This window comes from Dama dama, chromosome 2 (genome assembly GCF_033118175.1).
Source record: "Dama dama isolate Ldn47 chromosome 2, ASM3311817v1, whole genome shotgun sequence".
Taxonomy (NCBI): domain Eukaryota; kingdom Metazoa; phylum Chordata; class Mammalia; order Artiodactyla; family Cervidae; genus Dama; species Dama dama.
In genome coordinates, this window is record NC_083682.1 from 9,130,237 (window position 1) to 9,148,197 (window position 17,961).

At 38.9% G+C, this 17,961-nt stretch overlaps 1 pseudogene; it reads right to left on the bottom strand.

The window, feature by feature from the left end:
- Window positions 1-3,221: 3,221 nt before the first annotated feature.
- LOC133067825 (solute carrier family 22 member 10-like) overlaps window positions 3,222-17,961 on the bottom strand; it is a 34,316-nt pseudogene continuing 19,576 nt past the window's right edge.

Genomic DNA, 17,961 nt, shown 5'->3' on the forward strand with positions numbered 1-17,961 from the left:
GAAATGTTTTTTTATTTTTCTGTAAAAAGTACTGAAAGTAGGTGTTTTGCTTGTTTAATATTGAATTTTCATTTCAAAAGTTAATGGAAATAGTCCTGAGTTAATTTACAGCAAGTGAAATATGGTACAATATTTTTCTTTCAGTAAATGATATTATTCTGCTTCAAGTCAAATCAAACCATGAATTCCTGTTGAAAACAAAGTACTCGAAACGGGGTCAGGACAGGTAGTGAGGGCAGAGGGCTAAGTCAGTGGTAAGTGCATTTACCACTTTATTTATTACAGGCTTATTGATTCACTCAGATAAGATTTGTGAGGATGTTTTCTGTTCTATAAATATAGCAGTGTGTAAGATAAGCTCTTCAAGTGTAAGACTATGGTGAGTAAGGGAGAGGTACTTCCATCATTTATTATTATCTGATTTTGATGATGGCCATTTTGACCAGAGCGAGGTGATACCTCATTGCAAGTTCTGATTTGCATTTGTCTGATAATTAGTGATGTTTAGCATCTTCATGAGCTGTTAATCCATCTGTATGTCTTCTTTGGATAAATGTCTATTTAGGTCTTCTGTTCATTGTTTTCTTTGTTTTTGTTTTTTTGTTTTTTTTTGAAATTGAACTTTGTGAGCTATATTGTATAGTTGGAAATAAATTCTTTGTCAGCTGTTTCATTTGCAAATATTTCCTTCCATTCTGTGGGTTGTCTTTTGATTTTGTTTATGGCTTCCTTTGCATGCAAAAGCTTGTGAGTTTAACTAGGTCCCATTTGTTTACTTTTATTTTCATTACTTTAGGAGGTGGAACCAAAAAATATTGCTGTGATTTATGTCAGAGTCTTCTGCCTGTATTTTCCTAGAGGAGTTTTACAGTATCCCATCTTACATTTAGGTCTTTCATTCATTTTGAATTTACTTTTCTGTATGGTATTAGAGAATGTTCTAATTTCATTATTTTTCATGTAGCTTTACAGTGTTCCAACCACCACTTATTGAAGAGACTGTCTTTTCTCCATTGTGTATTCTTCCCTGGTCTTCCCTCCTTTGTCATAGATTAGGTGACCATAGGTGCATGGGTTGATTTCTGGGCCTTCTACCCTGTTTCACTGAGCTATATTTCTGTTTTTATGCCAGTACCATACTGTTTTGATTGCTGTAGCTCTGTAATACAGTCTGAAGTCAGGGAGCCTGATTCTTTCAGCTACATTTTTCTTTCCCAAGATTTCTTTAGCTATACAGGATCTTTTATGCTTCTATCACATTAAAATTTTTTTCTTCTAGTTCTGTGAAAAATGCCATTGGTAATTTGATAGAGATTGCACCAAATCTGTAGATTGCCTTGGATAGTATAGTCATTTTGGCAATGCTGATTCTTCCAATCCAGGAACATGGTATGATTTTCCATCTGTTTGTGTCTTCAGTTTCTTTCATCAGTGTCTTACTGTTTTTGGAGTACAGGTCTTTTGCCTCCTTAGTCAGGTTTATTCCTAGGTATTTCATTCTTTTTGGTGTGATGGTAAATGAGATTGCTTCTTTAATTTTTTTCTGATCTTTCATTGTTAGTGTATAGGAATGCAAGAGATTTCTGTGTACTAATTTTGTATCCTGCAACTTTATTGAATTTATTGATGAGCTCTAGTAGTTTTCTGATAGCATCTTTAAGATTTTCTATGTATAGTATTATGTCATCTGCAAACAGTGACCATTTTACTTCTTCTTTTACAATTTGAATTGCTTTTATTTCCTTTTCTTCTCTGATCATGGTGCCATTTGCCTTATAAATTGAGGTACTCCTATGTTAGGTGCATGGGATTTCCCAGGTGGCTCAGTGGTAAAGAATCCACCTGCCAATGCAAGAGACATGGGTTCAATCCCTGGGTTGAGAAAATCCCCTAGAGTAGGAAATGGCAACCCTCTCCAGTATTCTTGCCTGGAGAATCCAATGGACAGAGGAGCTTGGTGGGCTATAGTCCATGAGGTTGCAAAGAGCCGGACATGACTGAGTGACTAACACACAGACATTAGGTGCATATATGTTTACAATTGTTATATCTTCTTCTTGGATTGATCCCTTTCTTATCTCTTGTAACAGTTTTTATTTTAAAGTCTATTTTGTTTGATGTAAGTATTAGTATTCCACCTTTCCTTTGATTTCTATTTGTGTGGAATACCTTTTCCTATCCCTTCATTTTCAGTCTGTACATGTCCCTAGACCTGAAGCAGGTCTTTTATAAACAGCATAGGTACAGGTTAACTTTGAACTAAACATTCATCATAAAAAGTTAGACATAGAACATTTTACTTCATGAAAGCTCTTGGCAGTAGTAATACACATAGATACTAATGTTAATATTTTGACTAATACCTAGACATTTCTTTTCCCCACAAAGAATAGAGTCCTGTTACATACTTTCATTTTTTTCCTGCTTTCCTAATTTATGTTGTTTTCTTCCCCAGGAGAAACCTGGAACAGACCCTTCTCTAGAGCCTACAGAGGAAAGCATGGCCCTGTGAACAACTTGAGCCTCTAGAACTATGACACAAATACATTTCTGTTTTTAAAGTTACTCAGTTGGAGAGCTTTATTTATTATGAAAGCACTAGAAAGCTAAGCTACAATTTTTATAATTTTAAAATACCTTTTACTGGTTTCTTATTCTCCCTACCCTCAATAGTTCTATTAGTTACAGCAGCAAAGTTGCCTAACTTTACAGAGGTGAACACAAGAATTATTTATTTCTTTATTATATTTTCAAAGAGAGACTTTAATTCTGTGTGTCCTAACATTATTCCTTCACTAGAAATCTCATTTCTTTCCCATTTATATCCCAGGCTCTAATGGATCTGAGGATCATGAAATATCATCAGGTATATGTGTCTCACATGAGGGCAGGTAGGATTTGCTCTTCAGTTCAGCTCAGTTCAGTTGCTCAGTTGTGTCCGACTCTTTGTTGATTTGCCCTTACAATAGAGCTAATTGTTGTCACTTCAGTACTAAAGCTACCAATGAGAACAGGGTAGAGGGGATCTCTGCAGTCTAGACTGGAACACACAGTGGGCATAAATGACCTTGCCCCTTGTGAAGGTAATGGGCCAAGATAGGAGTATCTCAGGAAAGGCTCAGCCTCCTCAGGTGATCTGAGGGACCCACTCAGTGTGTTGTCTTTCTCACCCACAAGATTCAAAGCACACAGTCCTTCCAAGGGGATGGTGGAAGGTTTCCTCACTTATTTTCTACATCCTGGAGTGTGTCAAACAGAGGCAAATTTCTGGTTTCAGGTAGGAGAAGGATAACAAGACCAGAAAAGATGGGACACACTCCATAGATGATCCAGGGTAAACTGCGTAGATACACCACTAGGGTCATCAAGAGGGGAGCCAGTGTTGCCACAAACCAAATTACCATCATATCTAATCCCACAGCTTTTGCACCAAAGGGTAAATTAAAACATGTAATAATGCAGTAATAATACACACATGAAACTTGTGATATTTTATTTTGACTTGATTATGGAAGACAGAGGACTTCCCTGGCATCTCAGCAGTAAAAAATCTGCATACAATGCAGGAGATGTGGGTTTGATTCCTGAATCGTGAAGATCCCCTGGAGAAGGAAATAGCAACCCGCTTCTGTTTCCTTGCCTGGAGAATCCCATGGACAGAGGAGCCTGGCATGCTACTAGACATGACTTAGTGACTAAACCATGGAAAACAATAAAACACAACTGCTAAATACATGGATTTGGTGAAAAACACTTGCTTTTGCGATTTTGCTCTATGATTTTCTACTTGCCTTTCTCAGGGTCAAAGCGTATTAAAACTCACTGTCATCATTTTAAACAAGTTACAGAGTGCACCTATTCTGACAAATAGCCTTAAAAAATTAATGAGAGAACACATTAAAGTACTGCTCAAGGAATAGAAAGAACATATCTCAACATCATAAAAGCCCATGACAAATCCACAGCAAACATTATCCTCAATGGTGAAAAATTGAAAGCATTTCCCTTAAAATCAGGAAGAAGACAAGGGCGCCCACTCTCACCACTACTATTCAACATAGTTTTGGAAGTTTTGGCCACAGCAATCAGAGCAGGAAAAGAAATAAAAGGAATCCAGATAGGAAAAGAAGAAGTGAAACTCTCGCTGTTTGCAGATGACATGATCCTCTACATAGAAAACCCTAAAGACTCTACCAGAAAGTTACTAGAGGTAGTCAACGAATATAGTAAAGTTGCAGGATATAAAATTAACACACAGAAATCCCTTGCATTCCTATATACTAACAATGAAAAAACAGAAAGAGAAATTAAGGAAACAATACCATTCACCGTTGCAACAAAAAGAATAAAATACTTAGGAGTATATCTCCCTAAAGAAACAAAAGACCTATACATAGAAAACTATAAAACACTGATGAGAGAAATCACAGAGGACACAAATAGATGGAGAAATAGACCGTGTTCATGGATTGGAAGAATCAATATTGTGAAAATGAGTATACTACCCAAAGCAATCTCTAGAGTCAATGCAATCCCTATCAAGCTATCAATGGTATTCTTCACAGAACTAGAACAAATAATTTCACAATTTGTATGGAAATACGAAAAACCTCGAATAGCCAAAGCAATCTTGAGAAAGAAGAATGGAACTCGAGGAATCAACCTGCCTGACTTCAGACTCTACTACAAAGCCACAGTCATCAAGACAGTATGGTACTGGCACAAAGACAGAAATATAGATCAATGGAACAGAATAGAAAGCCCAGAGATAAATCCATGAACCTATGGACACCTTACCTTCGACAAAGGAGGCAAGGATATACAATGGAAAAAAGACAACCTCTTTAACAAGTGGTGCTGGGAAAACTGGTCAACCACTTGTAAAAGAATGAAACTAGAACACTTTCTAACACCATACACAAAAATAAATTCAAAATGGATTAAAAACATAAATGTAAGACCAGAAACTATAAAACTCCTAGAGGAGAACATAGGCAAAACACTCTCCGACATAAATCACAGCAGGATCCTCTATGACCCACCTCCCAGAATATTGGAAATAAAAGCAAAAATAAACAAATGAGACCTAATGAAATTTAAAAGCTTTTGCATAACAAAGGAAACCATAAGCAAAGTGAAAAGACAGCCTTCAGATTGGGAGAAAATAATAGCAAATGAAGCAACAGACAAAGGATTAATCTCAAAAATATACAAGCAACTCCCGCAGCTCAATTCCAGAAAAATAAATGACCCAATCAAAAAATGGGCCAAAGAACTAAACAGACATTTCTCCAAAGAAGACATACAAATGGCTAACAAACACATGAAAAGATGCTCAACATCACTCATTATCAGAGAAATGCAAATCAAAACCACAATGAGGTACCATTACACGCCAGTCAGGATGGCTGCTATCCAAAAGTCTACAAGCAATAAATGCTGGAGAGGGTGTGGAGAAAAGGGAACCCTCTTACACTGTTGGTGGGAATGCAAACTAGTACAGTTGCTATGGAGAACAGTGTGGAGATTCCTTAAAAAACTGGAAATAGAACTGCCATATGACCCAGCAATCCCACTTCTGGGCATACACACCAAGGAAACCAGATCTGAAAGAGACACGTGCACCCAATGTTCATCGCAGCACTGTTTATAATAGCCAGGACATGGAAGCAACTTAGATGCTCATCAGCAGACAAATGGATAAGGAAGCTGTGGTACTTATACACCATGGAATATTACTCAGCCATTAAAAAGAATACATTTGAATCAGTTCTAATGAGATGGGTAAAACTGGAGCCCATTTTATAGAGTGAAGTAAGCCAGAAAGATAAACACCAATACAGTATACTAACACATATATATGGAATTAGAAAGATGGTAACGATAACCCTATATGCAAGACAGAAAAAGGGACACAGATGTATAGAACAGACTTTTGGACTCTATGGGAGAAGGCGAAGCTGGGATGATTTGAGAGAACAGCATCAAAATATGTATATTATCAAGTGTGAAACAGATCGCCAGTCCAGGTTGGATGCATGAGACAAATGCTTGGGGCTGGTGCACTGGGATGACCCAGAGGGATGGGATGGGGAGGGAGATGGGAAGGGGGTTCAGGATGGAGAACACATGTAAATCCATGGCTGATTCATGTCAATGTATGGCAAAAACCACTACAATATTGTAAAGTAATTAGCCGCCAACTAATAAAAATAATTGGGGAAAAAAATACTGCTCAGCACAGTACAAGGCACCAAGTCAGCTTTTCCAATAAACTTTGGTTATAATGGCTGCTAGTATATTGCTGCTATTACCATTACAAATGATTTTTTTTTATAGCTAACTGATCTTATTGTGTATATTCTTGTAATAAGCTGCAATTAGCTGGGAAAGTCCTACTTTGTATACTGGCAGAGCGCCCACAAACTCATATACCTGAGCCGAGCAAGGACGAGTTCAACAAAGTGGACAGAAAGACTGGTAGCAGAAGCAGCAACATGACCGATTCCCACACTTGCCAAAGTCACAGGCAGGGTCTAAATTTATGGAAACAGGAAGACCACGGAGATTAAGAAATCTGGGCTGAATAATCAGCATTCACCAAATTCCATGAAGACAAGAGACACCCTATATGTTATTTGTATATTTGAAACACGTAGAAAATTGTACAGTGTCATGGAGCATGGTGGGTGCTAAGTTGCTTAAGTCATGCCTGACTCTTTGCGGACCCTATGGACCATAGCCCACCAGGCTCCTCTGTCCATGGGATTCTCTAGGCAAGAATACTGGAGTGGGTTGCCATGCCTCCTCTAGGGGATCTTCCTGACTCAGAGGTTGAACTTGCATCTCTTATGTCTCCTGCATTGGCAGGTGGGTTCTTTACTACTAGTGCCACCTGGGAACGAGGGAAGCCCTAGAGATCATGGAGGGACTGATAAATTGAGAAATGTAGAATTACTAATGTAGATGGTAAAAAGTATATAAAATTATCTGGATTAATTGCAGGAAATCTCTTTGCATATCAGAGATTTGCCAGAGAAGGAGAAGAAAAAGTGAGTCTGGCAGAAACTTGTTTTTACTTATTCTGTCTGTCTGTGAGTGCTAAATAGCTTCAGCCGTGTCCGACCTTTTGTGACCCCATGGACTGTAGCCCTCCAGGCTCCTCTATCCAAGGGATTCTCCAGGCAAGAATACTGGAGTGGGTTGCCATTATTTGCAATATCCTTATTGTAGAAGGTAGAACTGTCATGCAGACAATTACTGAGTCTAAGGCTCAGCTCCAACCTTAAGAAACTTAAAGTGCAGAATTTAAAGTTACCAGTCATCCTGGTTTTCCTTGGAATTAGGTTTTAGCAATGTGGGGTTTTCACTGATAAAGTTAGGAAAGTCCCAGGTTAACTTAAATGACTCACTGAACCTAGTGCAGGTACAGCATTGCCATGGGTGAGTAGGGCACCAGAGAGCAATAGAAGGACAAGGCTGGTCTGTTATTGTACAGGCTGAGGAGAAGCCAGATTTCCATGAATGTTACACACATGGAAGCAAGAATGGAAACTTCTATACAGAAAAAATGTCAGAATTTGGAAACCCCTGAAAAAGTTTCAGAGGAAGTTTTACAGTATACAAATTAATATAATTATAGTTTTTTTAATATAGGAGAGAATTCAATGGTAAGGGAATAAGCCTCCATCATTAATGAGGAGCAGAGTACACCCATCTCTAATGCTGTGAAGCACATTCCTACATTGGGAGATGGTGAAGCATAGTGCCCACTAAGGTTCTCATAATCATTGCATGTCATCATTCTGTTAATGTACAAAGTAATCTAACATGGAATGGACAAGGATTTTAAACTGCTTAAATACTATTCTTATTATTCACTGCTTCATTTCTTGAAAAGGGGGGACTTTCTTTCATTTCCTGGAAGACCTCTATAATATGCACTAGCTCTAGTCATGGTGACTTAACCCCACAGTCTCATGTGGATACATTAGAGATGGGGAAGTAGACCAGTCCTCAAAGCTGGTAATTAAGAGCCCAAACAGAGGGAATGACCCTACTGTGTCCTCACCTGGGGTATAATTGCAAAGCTGCACCCCTCTATGTTATTAGAAGTGTGAACGGACAAAAGGCAAGTGAATAAGAACTGTCCTAGAGGAAGTGTGAGGATGAAATGGTACCAGTTTACAGATATTTTAGGATGTGATGAAGATAAATATATGTCTCAGCTTCCCCTTACTGACCTTTGGCTCTACCCCCAACAAATTACTAGCAGAATTTTTCATCAGTTTGGCTTGTGGGAATACTTAGCCCTTAATTAGGACCTCTCTTTACTACTGGCTTCAGATAAGTGTGACCAGTATAACCTCTGAAGGATGAGAAAAAGAAACTTTCTTTCCCCAAAATCCAGTCTTCTCTCACGTTGGGGCACAAAGGTGTTGGGCAAAATAGTAAGTCCCACCAGGAACACAAACAGAATCTGGGTTGGTCAATGGCCCATATGATTCAGTGGTAAAAATGCAAGTCTTCAGGCTGAGAGAGTGGAAGTTCCAAAGATTACCTGCAACAGGAAAATATTGCTCCCGAAGAGCTGTGGATTCATAAAGATGCCAAACGAGGGTATTGTGCTTCCTAATCTGTAGTGAACAGAAGAGGAAAGACACAAACGATAAGATTTAGAGCTCAGCTTTAGAGCTGCAGTCTGTGACTGTATTTACCTAAGCAGTCAATGGTCGAGGCTAAGGGATTAAGACCCAGCCTGTATAATATGTCATTTTAAGGTCATAATTATAAAGCTACTATAAATAATTATATGACAATAGTGAAAATGATACTCCCGTCATTCTTTTGTCTGGGTCACTTAGAATAGAGTTGGCAGTGAAATGAAAGCATAACTTGATCAAGTCACCATACTGGATGGTGTATAGAAGTTGGATATAGAAGGGTAAAACTTAGAAATTAGAGAAGGATTTCTTTCTTGAGAGTTGTCAGTATGCTTTGAGTCCTCCCTTTCCTTCACCAACCTCAGTACTGTAAACAATTTCCTTTTTCTCAACTAGTGGTTGAAGCTGCAAAGATACTACTGTGTCCCCTTGACCTGGGAGCACAGTGTCTGGTACCTAACACAATTCTAGGGAATTTAAGTTCATGTCTGATTTCTTAGGGCCAAGAGAAATGTAAGAATTCAGGCAAACATGCACTAACTGTACGATATGAAAGGGAATCAAAAGTTCCCACGGGGGATCTACAATTTACCCAGGAAAGATCTAAGGGAAAGGAATCCACTTTAAAGATCTGCTACACCCAGAGAGGTAGACTTAGACATTTCAACAGAAGAAACACCACAGATCACAGCAATCCCAAGAATGTAAGTCCTTTCTTGACCATTATCTCTACTTTTTTCCCCTATTCAGATTGTCTAGAGTAGGGAAATCTTAAGCTGATTGTCTAGATTAAGAAACCTATGTCTATAGCCCAGTGGGTAGATAAAAGATAGAAAAAGCACAATGCAGTTAAATGCAGAAGTTGTCTGCTAGGATATACCTAGGAAGAGGTAAACTGTATAATTCAGTAGTTAAATTTTTAAGCTTGGCATTGGCTCTATATTGTCCTGTGTGGGATTTTTTAAAAAATAACACTTCAACAATTCAGAATTAAATATAAAAATTTCCCCCTGATCTCAAAGTAAGTACTTATATCCCAAGAGATAATGTACATGATTTTCTACAGAAGCCCTATTGCTAACACCCCACATTGGAAACAAAAGTCCACCAACATTGAAGTCCATAAAGAAATTGTAGTGTATTCATGTAATGGACTCTAAAGCACTAGGGAAGAGAACAACCTGCTGTTACATGCAATAGAATGGGTGAATATTCATGAATAAGCATGAGGAAAGAGGGCCTGTCACAGAACCCTTTATCAATTTACACTACTTGATGGTCAAGATCAACAAATACTCATCTATAGTGAAGGAGATCAAAATAGTTATTAATTTTTGTTTTCACAGGAGAGGGAAGTGAGGAGAGAAGAGTCAGGCAGTGGTGGTGGTTATTGTTGTATGGGATAACTTGAGGGGAACCCCTGTGGAAATAGGATCTTTCTATCTTGATCTGCAGGTTGGTTACAGTTTTACCATTTAGAAATATTCACTGATTTGTACATACTCATGATCTCATCCCCCTTCATGGATCACAGCCTTGTCGTGGTGAAGGAACTTATGTAACTCAATGAAGCTTGAGCCATGCCATGCAGGGCCACCCACGATTGTTGGGTCATATTGAAGAGTTTTGACAATACATGGTCCACTGGAGGAGGAAATAGCAAACCACTCCAGTATTCTTGCCATGAGAATATCATGAACAGTATGAAAAGGCAAAAAGGTTTGACACCGGAGAGCCCCACTGGTTGGAAGGTGTCCAATATGCTAATGGGGAAGAGTAAATGAAGGGCAATTACTCATAGCTCCAGAAAGAATGAAGCAGCTGGGTGAAAGTGGAAACAACACTCAGTTGTTGATGTGAAAGTAAAGTCTGATGCTGAGAAGAACAATATTGCACAGGAGCCTGGAATGTTAGGTCAAAGAATCTAGGTAAATTGGATATGGTCAAGCAGATGGCAAGAGTGAAGATCGACATTTTAGTAATCAGTGAACTAAAATGGATGGGAATGGGTGAATTTAATTCAGATGATCATTATATTTACTACCATGTGCAAGAATTCCTTAGAAGAAATGGAGTAGCCTTCAGAGTCAACAAGAGTCTGAAAAGCATAGTTTGGTGCAATCTCAAAAATGATAGAATGATCTTGGTTCACTTCCAAGGCAAATCATCCAACATTATACTAATCCAAGTCTATGCCCTAACCTCTGATACCAAAGAAGCTGAAGTTGACTGGTTCTATGAAGACCTACAACATCTTCTAGAGCTAACACCTAAAAGATGTCCTTTTCATCATAGAGGATTTGAATGCAAAAGTAGGAAGTAAAGAGACACCAGGAATAACAGGTAAGCTTGGCCTTGGAGTACAAAACAAAGCAGGGCAAAGGCTAACAGAGTTTTGTCAATGGAACATGCTAGTCCTACCAAATACCATTTTCCAACAACCCAAGATATGATTCTACACACAGACATACCAGATGGTCAATACCAAAATCATATTGATTATGTTCTCTGCAGCTGAAGATGGAGAAGCTCTATAAAGTCAGCAAAAATAAGACCTAGAGCTGACTGTGGCTCAGATCATCAGCTCCTTATTGCAAAAGTCAGACTTAAATCAAAGAAAGTAGGGGAAATCAGTAGGCATTTCAGGTATGACCTGAATGAAATCTCTTATGATTATGCAATGGAGGTAACAAATAGGTTCAATGGATTAGGTCTGGTAGACAGAGTGCCTGAAGAACTATGAACAGAAGTTCATAACATTGTACAGGAGGGAGTGAATAAAAACCATTCCAAAGAAAAAAAAAATGCAAGAAGACAAAATGTTTGTCTGAGGAGGCCTTACAAATAGCTGAGAAAAGAAAAGTAAAAAGCAAGGAAGAACAGAAAAGATATACCCAACTTAATGCAGAGTTACAGAGAATATCAAGGCGAGATAAAGACTTCTTAAGTGAAAAATGCAAAGAAATAAAGGAAAATAATAGAGATCTCTTTAAGAAAACTCAAGGGAGCATTTCATGCAAGGATAGGCATGATAAAGGACAGAAACAGTGAGGACCTGAAAAAAGCAGAAGAGATTAAGAAAAAATTGCAAGAATGCACAGAGGAACCATACAAAAAAGGTCTTAATGACCCAGATAACCGCAATGGTGTGGCCGCTTATCTAGAGCCAAACATTCTGGAGTGTGAGGTCAAGTGGGCCTTAGGAAGCATCGCTATGAACAAATCTAGTGGAGGTGATAGAATTCCAGCAAAACTATTTCAAATCCTAAAAGATGATGCTATTAAAGTGCTGCACTCAATATGTCAGCAAATTTGGAAAACTCAGCAGTGACCACTGGACTGGAAAAGATCAGTTTTCATTCCAACCCCAATGTAAAGCAATATCAAAAATGTTCAAATTACCACATAATTGTGCTCATTTCACACGCTAGTGAGGTTATGTTAAAAATCCTTCAAGCTAGGCTTTAGCAGCATGTCAACCAAGAACTTCCAGATGTACCAGCTGGGTTTCAAAGAGGCAGAGATCAATTGCCAACATTTGGTTGATTATGGAGGAAGCAAGGAAGTTCCAGAAAAACATCTACCTCTGCTTCATTGATTACGCTAAAGACTTTGACTGTGGGGATCACAACAAACTGTGGAAAATTCTTACAGAGATGAGAGTACCAGAGCACTTTACCTGTCTCTTAAGAAACCTGTACACAGGTCAAGAAGCAACAGTTAGAACTGGACATGGAACAATGGATTGGTACCAAACTGGGAAAGTATGACAAGGTTGTATATTTTCACCCTGCTTATTTAACTTATATGCAGAGTACATTATGCGAATTGCAGTGCTGGATGAATCACAAACTGGAATCATGGTTGCCTGAAGAAATACCGACAACCTCAGATATACAGATGATACCATTCTAATGGCAGAAAATGAGGAGGAACTAAAAAGAGTCTTGACGAGGGTAAAGAGGAGAGTGAAAAAGCTGGCTTGAAACTCAACATGAAAAAAACTAAGATTATAGCATCTGGTCCCATTACTTCATAGCATTTGCCATGAAAGAGAAATATGGAAGCAGTGACAGATTTTCTTTTCTTGGGCTCCAAAATCACTGAGGATGGTGAAACAAAAGATGCTTGCTCCCTGGAAGGAAAGCTATGACAAACCTAGACAGCATATTAAAAAGCAGAGACATCATTTTGCCAACATTAGGTTTGTATGATCAAAGCTATGGTTTTTCCAGTGATGATATACAGATGTGACAGTTGGAACATAAAGAAAGCTGAACACCGAAAAATTGATGCTTTTGAATTGTGGTGCTGGAGAAAACTCTTGAGAGTCCTTTGGACTGCAAGGAGATCAAACAAGACAGTTCTAAAGGAAATCAACCCTGAATATACACTGGAAGGACTGTTTTGAAGCTCCAATACTTTGGCCACCTGATGTGGTGAGTCGACTCATTGGAAAAGACCCTAAGGCTGGGAAAGACTGAAAGTAAAAGGAGAGGGGGATGACAGAGGATAAGATGGTTAGATAGCATCACTGACTCAATGGACATGAATTTTAGCAAACTCCAAGAGTTAGTGGAGGACAGAAGAGCCTGGAGTGCTGCAGTTCATGGGGTCATAAAGAGTTGGACACAATTTAGCAACTGAACAACAACAATTTGATCTCTTCATATTACAGTTTGCAAAGTTTTCTCCTATTTTGGTCAATACTGAAATCAGATTGATTATATTCTTTGCAGCCAAAGATGGAGAAGCTCTAAACAGTCAGCAAAAACAAGACTGGGAGCTGACTGTGGCTCAGATAATGAACTCCTTATTGCCAAATTCAGACTTAAATTGAAGAAAATAGGGAAAACCACTAGAACATTCAGGTATGACCTACATCAAATCCCTGATGATTATACAGTGGAAATGACAAATAGATTCCAGGGATTAGATATGATAGAGTGCCTGAAGAACTGTGAACAGAGGTTCATGACATTGTACAGGAGGCAGTGATCCAGACCATCCCCAAGAAAAAGAAATGTAAAAAGGCAAAATGGTTGTCTGAGGAGGCCTTAAAAATAGCTGAAAAAAGAAGAGAGGTGAAAGGCAAAGGAGAAAAGCAAAGACATACCTCTTTGAATGCAGAGTTCCAAAGAACAGCAACGAGAGATAAGAAAGCCTTCCTCAGTTATCAGTGCAAAGAAATAGAGGCAACAATAGAATGGGAAAGACTAGAGATCTCTTCAAGAGAATTAGAGATGCCAAGGGAACATTTCATGTAAAGATGGGCACAATAAAGGACAGAAATGGTATGGACCTAACAGAAGCAGAAGATATTAAGAAGAGGTGGCAAGAATACACAGAAGAACTATGCAAAAAAGATCTTCATGGCTCAGATATCCATGATGATGTGATCACTCACCTTGAGCCAGACATTCTGCAATGCGAAGTCAAGTGGGCCTTAGGAAGCATCACTACAAACAAAGCTAGTGGAGGTGATGGAATTCCAGTTGAGCTATTTCAAATCCTAAAAGATGATGCTGTTAAGTTACTGCACTCAATATGCCAGCAAATTTGGGGAACTCAGAAGTGGCCAAAGTGGAAAAGGTCAATTTTCATTCCAGTCCCAAAGAAAGGCAATGACAAAGAATGTTCAAAGTACCGCACGATTGCACTCATCTCACACTAGTAAAGTAATGCTCAAAATTCTCCAAGCCAGGTTTCAATAGTACATAAACTGTAAACTTCCAAATGTTCAATCTGGATTTAGAAAAGGCAGAGGAACCAGAGATCAAATTGCCAACATCCACGGGATCATCGAAAAAGCAAGAGAGTTCCAGAAAAACATCTATTTCTGCTTTATTGACTATACCAAAGCCTTTGACTGTGTGGACCACAACAAACTGTGGAAAATTCTGAAAGAGATGGGAATACCAGACCACCTGACCTGCCTCTTGAGAAATCTGTATGCAGGTCAGGAAGCGACGGTTAGAACTGGATATGGAACAACAGACTGGTTCCAAATCGGGAAAGGAGTACATCAAAGCTGTATATTTTTACCCTGCTTATTTAATTTATATGCAAGGTACATCGTGTGAAATGCTGGGCTGGATGAATCACAAGCTGGTATCAAGATTACTGGGAGAAATATCAATAACCTCAGATATGCAGATGACACCACCTTTATGGCAGAAAGTGAAGAAAAACTAAACAGCCTCTTGATGAAAGTGAAAGAGAAGAGTGAAAAAGTTGGCTTAAAACTCAACATTCAAAAAAGGAAGATCATGGCCTCCGGTCCCATTGTGGCAAATAGATGGGGAAACAGTGGAAACAGTGAGAGACTTTATTTTGGGGGACTCCAAAGTCACTGCAGATGGTGACTGAAGCCATGAAGTTAAAAGACACTTGCTGCCTGGAAGAAAATCTATGACCAATCTAGACAGAATATTAAAAAGCAGAGATATCACTTTGCCAACAAATGTCTATCTAGTCAAAGCTATGGTTTTTCTAGGAGTCATGTATGGATGTGATTTGGACAAAGAAAACTGAGTGCCAAAGAATTGATGCTTTTGAACAGTGGTGTTGGAGAAGACTCTTGAGAGTCCCTTGGACTGCAAGGAGATCAAACTAGTCAATCTTAAAAGGAATCAGTCCTGAATATTCATCGTAAGGACTGATGTTGAAGCTGAAACTCCAATACTTTGGACACCTGATGCAAAGAACTGACTCATTGGAAAAGACCCTGATGCTGGGAAAGATTGAATGCAGGAGGAGAAGGGGACAACAGAGGATGAGATGTTTGGATGGCATCATTGACTTGATGGACATGATTTTGAGCAAGCTCCAGGAGCTTGGTGATCGACAGGTATGCCTGGTGTGCTAGTCCATTGGGTTGCAAAAAGTTGACATGACTGAGCAACTGAACTGAACTGATGTGCCGAAATCTGTACTGTGATGGATTACAGATGGAGTACATTCATCTCCAGTGAAGAGACTGACAGTGTGATACAACCTAACTGTTCATCGTATAATCAGTTCCATGTGAGTCTTATTTGGTGTTTGCCTCATCCTTTACCTTTAAATATGCCCCCCCACAACACATTATAATCTTTGACATAAATGGCTTCATGTCCCCACTCTTTGAATGTTGTCAGCCCACCTGACAAAGAGCAGGAGACACATCTTTTTACACAGGTTAGGTGTGCAGGACAAGTCAAAAACAGTAGTTTTAGTCTGTGCTGCCTCCAACTCCTCCTGCATGGTCGGTCACTCTCAAACCCTCCAATAACAACAAACACGTATCACTTGTCAGCATAGTGCCGGGTATTATGAAAAGCACAGGTGCCCAACAGGATGAGAAAGATGTGCTCCCTTTTTTTTTTTTTTTGTACTGTAGCATATTACACATGCAATCGCCTGTGTGAATGAGATATGAAGAAAGATGCAGGGAGTTAAGGGAGACCCCAGGAAATTAGACAGGAGCAGTGATATTTTGAAAATGAGGCCATAGAGCTGGGCAGGGGTCCATGAGAGCACATAGGCTGTAGATTCAGATCAGGAAATGAGCTAAATCACCAATCCTTGTACAGTGCTCAAAGCTTCTTTTCATGATATAGCCATGAAAGATAAGGGAACTGAGCTTACATTCTCAACTAACTGCCCTTTTTAGAAAAGCAGCTTGTCTATCTCAATAAGGAGAAGGCAGGTGTCAGTTTATTTCTTCCCGCCAACCCAGTAACCACTTTCCCTTTCCTGCTCACCTTCATGTTCAGGGTTTCTTCAGCATTCTTCATTCCATTTCTGCGTGCAACTTTCCTAAGTTTCATTAAGCCCTCGTCTGGTTTATTGGTGACAATCAGCCACTGAGCAGATTGAACCAACCACCTGATGAAAAAAGGGCACACAAGTGCAGTCAGCTCTCCCTTGCTTATTTGTCACCTGATTATTGGCAACAGATACTTTTTGCCTTTCATCTATACCTAGAACTTCACTTATTGGATTAGGAAAGAAATTATGTTCTTTTATACAAATACTAGGAAAATAGGAGAATGACTATTGTGGGCATTGCGCCTGAAAGGCATAGCACACGCAGTCTAATACAGACTTGGGAGTCAAATTTCCTCTGTGCTTAATCAGCAGGTTTTCCAAGAAACTTATGAGGCTTAAGCTTGAGAGTCTTCCACATGCATAATTCCCTTTCAAAGTTTGTCTTTGGTTCTATCAACTTTGTGCTCACATTATATATTTATAAAATATTCTTTTTTAAAAAGCCCCCCAATTATGTAAGCGTAAATCCCAACAACATGTGCAAGTACTCCAACCATGACCTGCTCTTAGTAACCTGTTGTCAGTAGCTAAGTACACAGATGAGTCACTTATTTAAATGAGTCTCAGTTTTCTCATTGATACAGTAGAGAAAGTAATGCCACCGTCCTCATGGGCCTGCTGTGAGACTACAATGACATAACAGTTGTATCTGGCATGGATTGCCCTTTCCTCTCTCCCTAAACTCTTCTCAGTGTATTAAATCTGTAGTCGTTTCTTTATGATTGATGAAATCTGATTCTCCCTAGACTGGTTTTAAGTTTAATGATGAGGTTTACCATAAATAAATCTTAAAATTATCTAAGGGGGGAGGGACTGTTGAACATATGATGTAAAGCACCTAACTGAATGCCAGTTTTATTACTGGAAAAAACTATGCTTCTATTATGTCAGCTAACTATATGAATAAATTGGTTGCCTCTTCCTTTTATCCAATTTCACCTACAAAAATGAAAATAAAAACTTTGCCATAATGTGATTCATTCCAAAGCCAAACATACTAAAGGTGCTTACTTTTTAAATATTTGAGTGCATTTTACATTAAGGAAAATAACACTAAAATAACTCTATGACTGCTACACAGAGTAAGATACATGAAGAAGGATGGCAGAAAATACTTAGATTTCTCTGGAAGAAAAGTCATTGTCACTCCCTGTTGTACTTTTCGAATCTCAGTTTACACAGAATGAACAGATGAGAGACATGGATTTTAGTTCCAAACAATTAGATATGATCCCTGGAGTAAGACTACTCTGATTCAACATGCATTTTCATCCCAGGTTCCCATAAGACCGAGTGAGAGAGATGCTCATACCTTGAGGAGAGAAAGAAGACAAAGAAAGGTGCAGACACCACCAGCTGCAGGGTGCGCCACTCTCGAAAGACAAAAGCCAGTCCTCCCAGCATCGTCTGTCCAATGCTAAGGGTACAGGATAACAGTGTCATTACTATGGTTTTTGACTGGGAACTTATCCACTCTATAACTGGA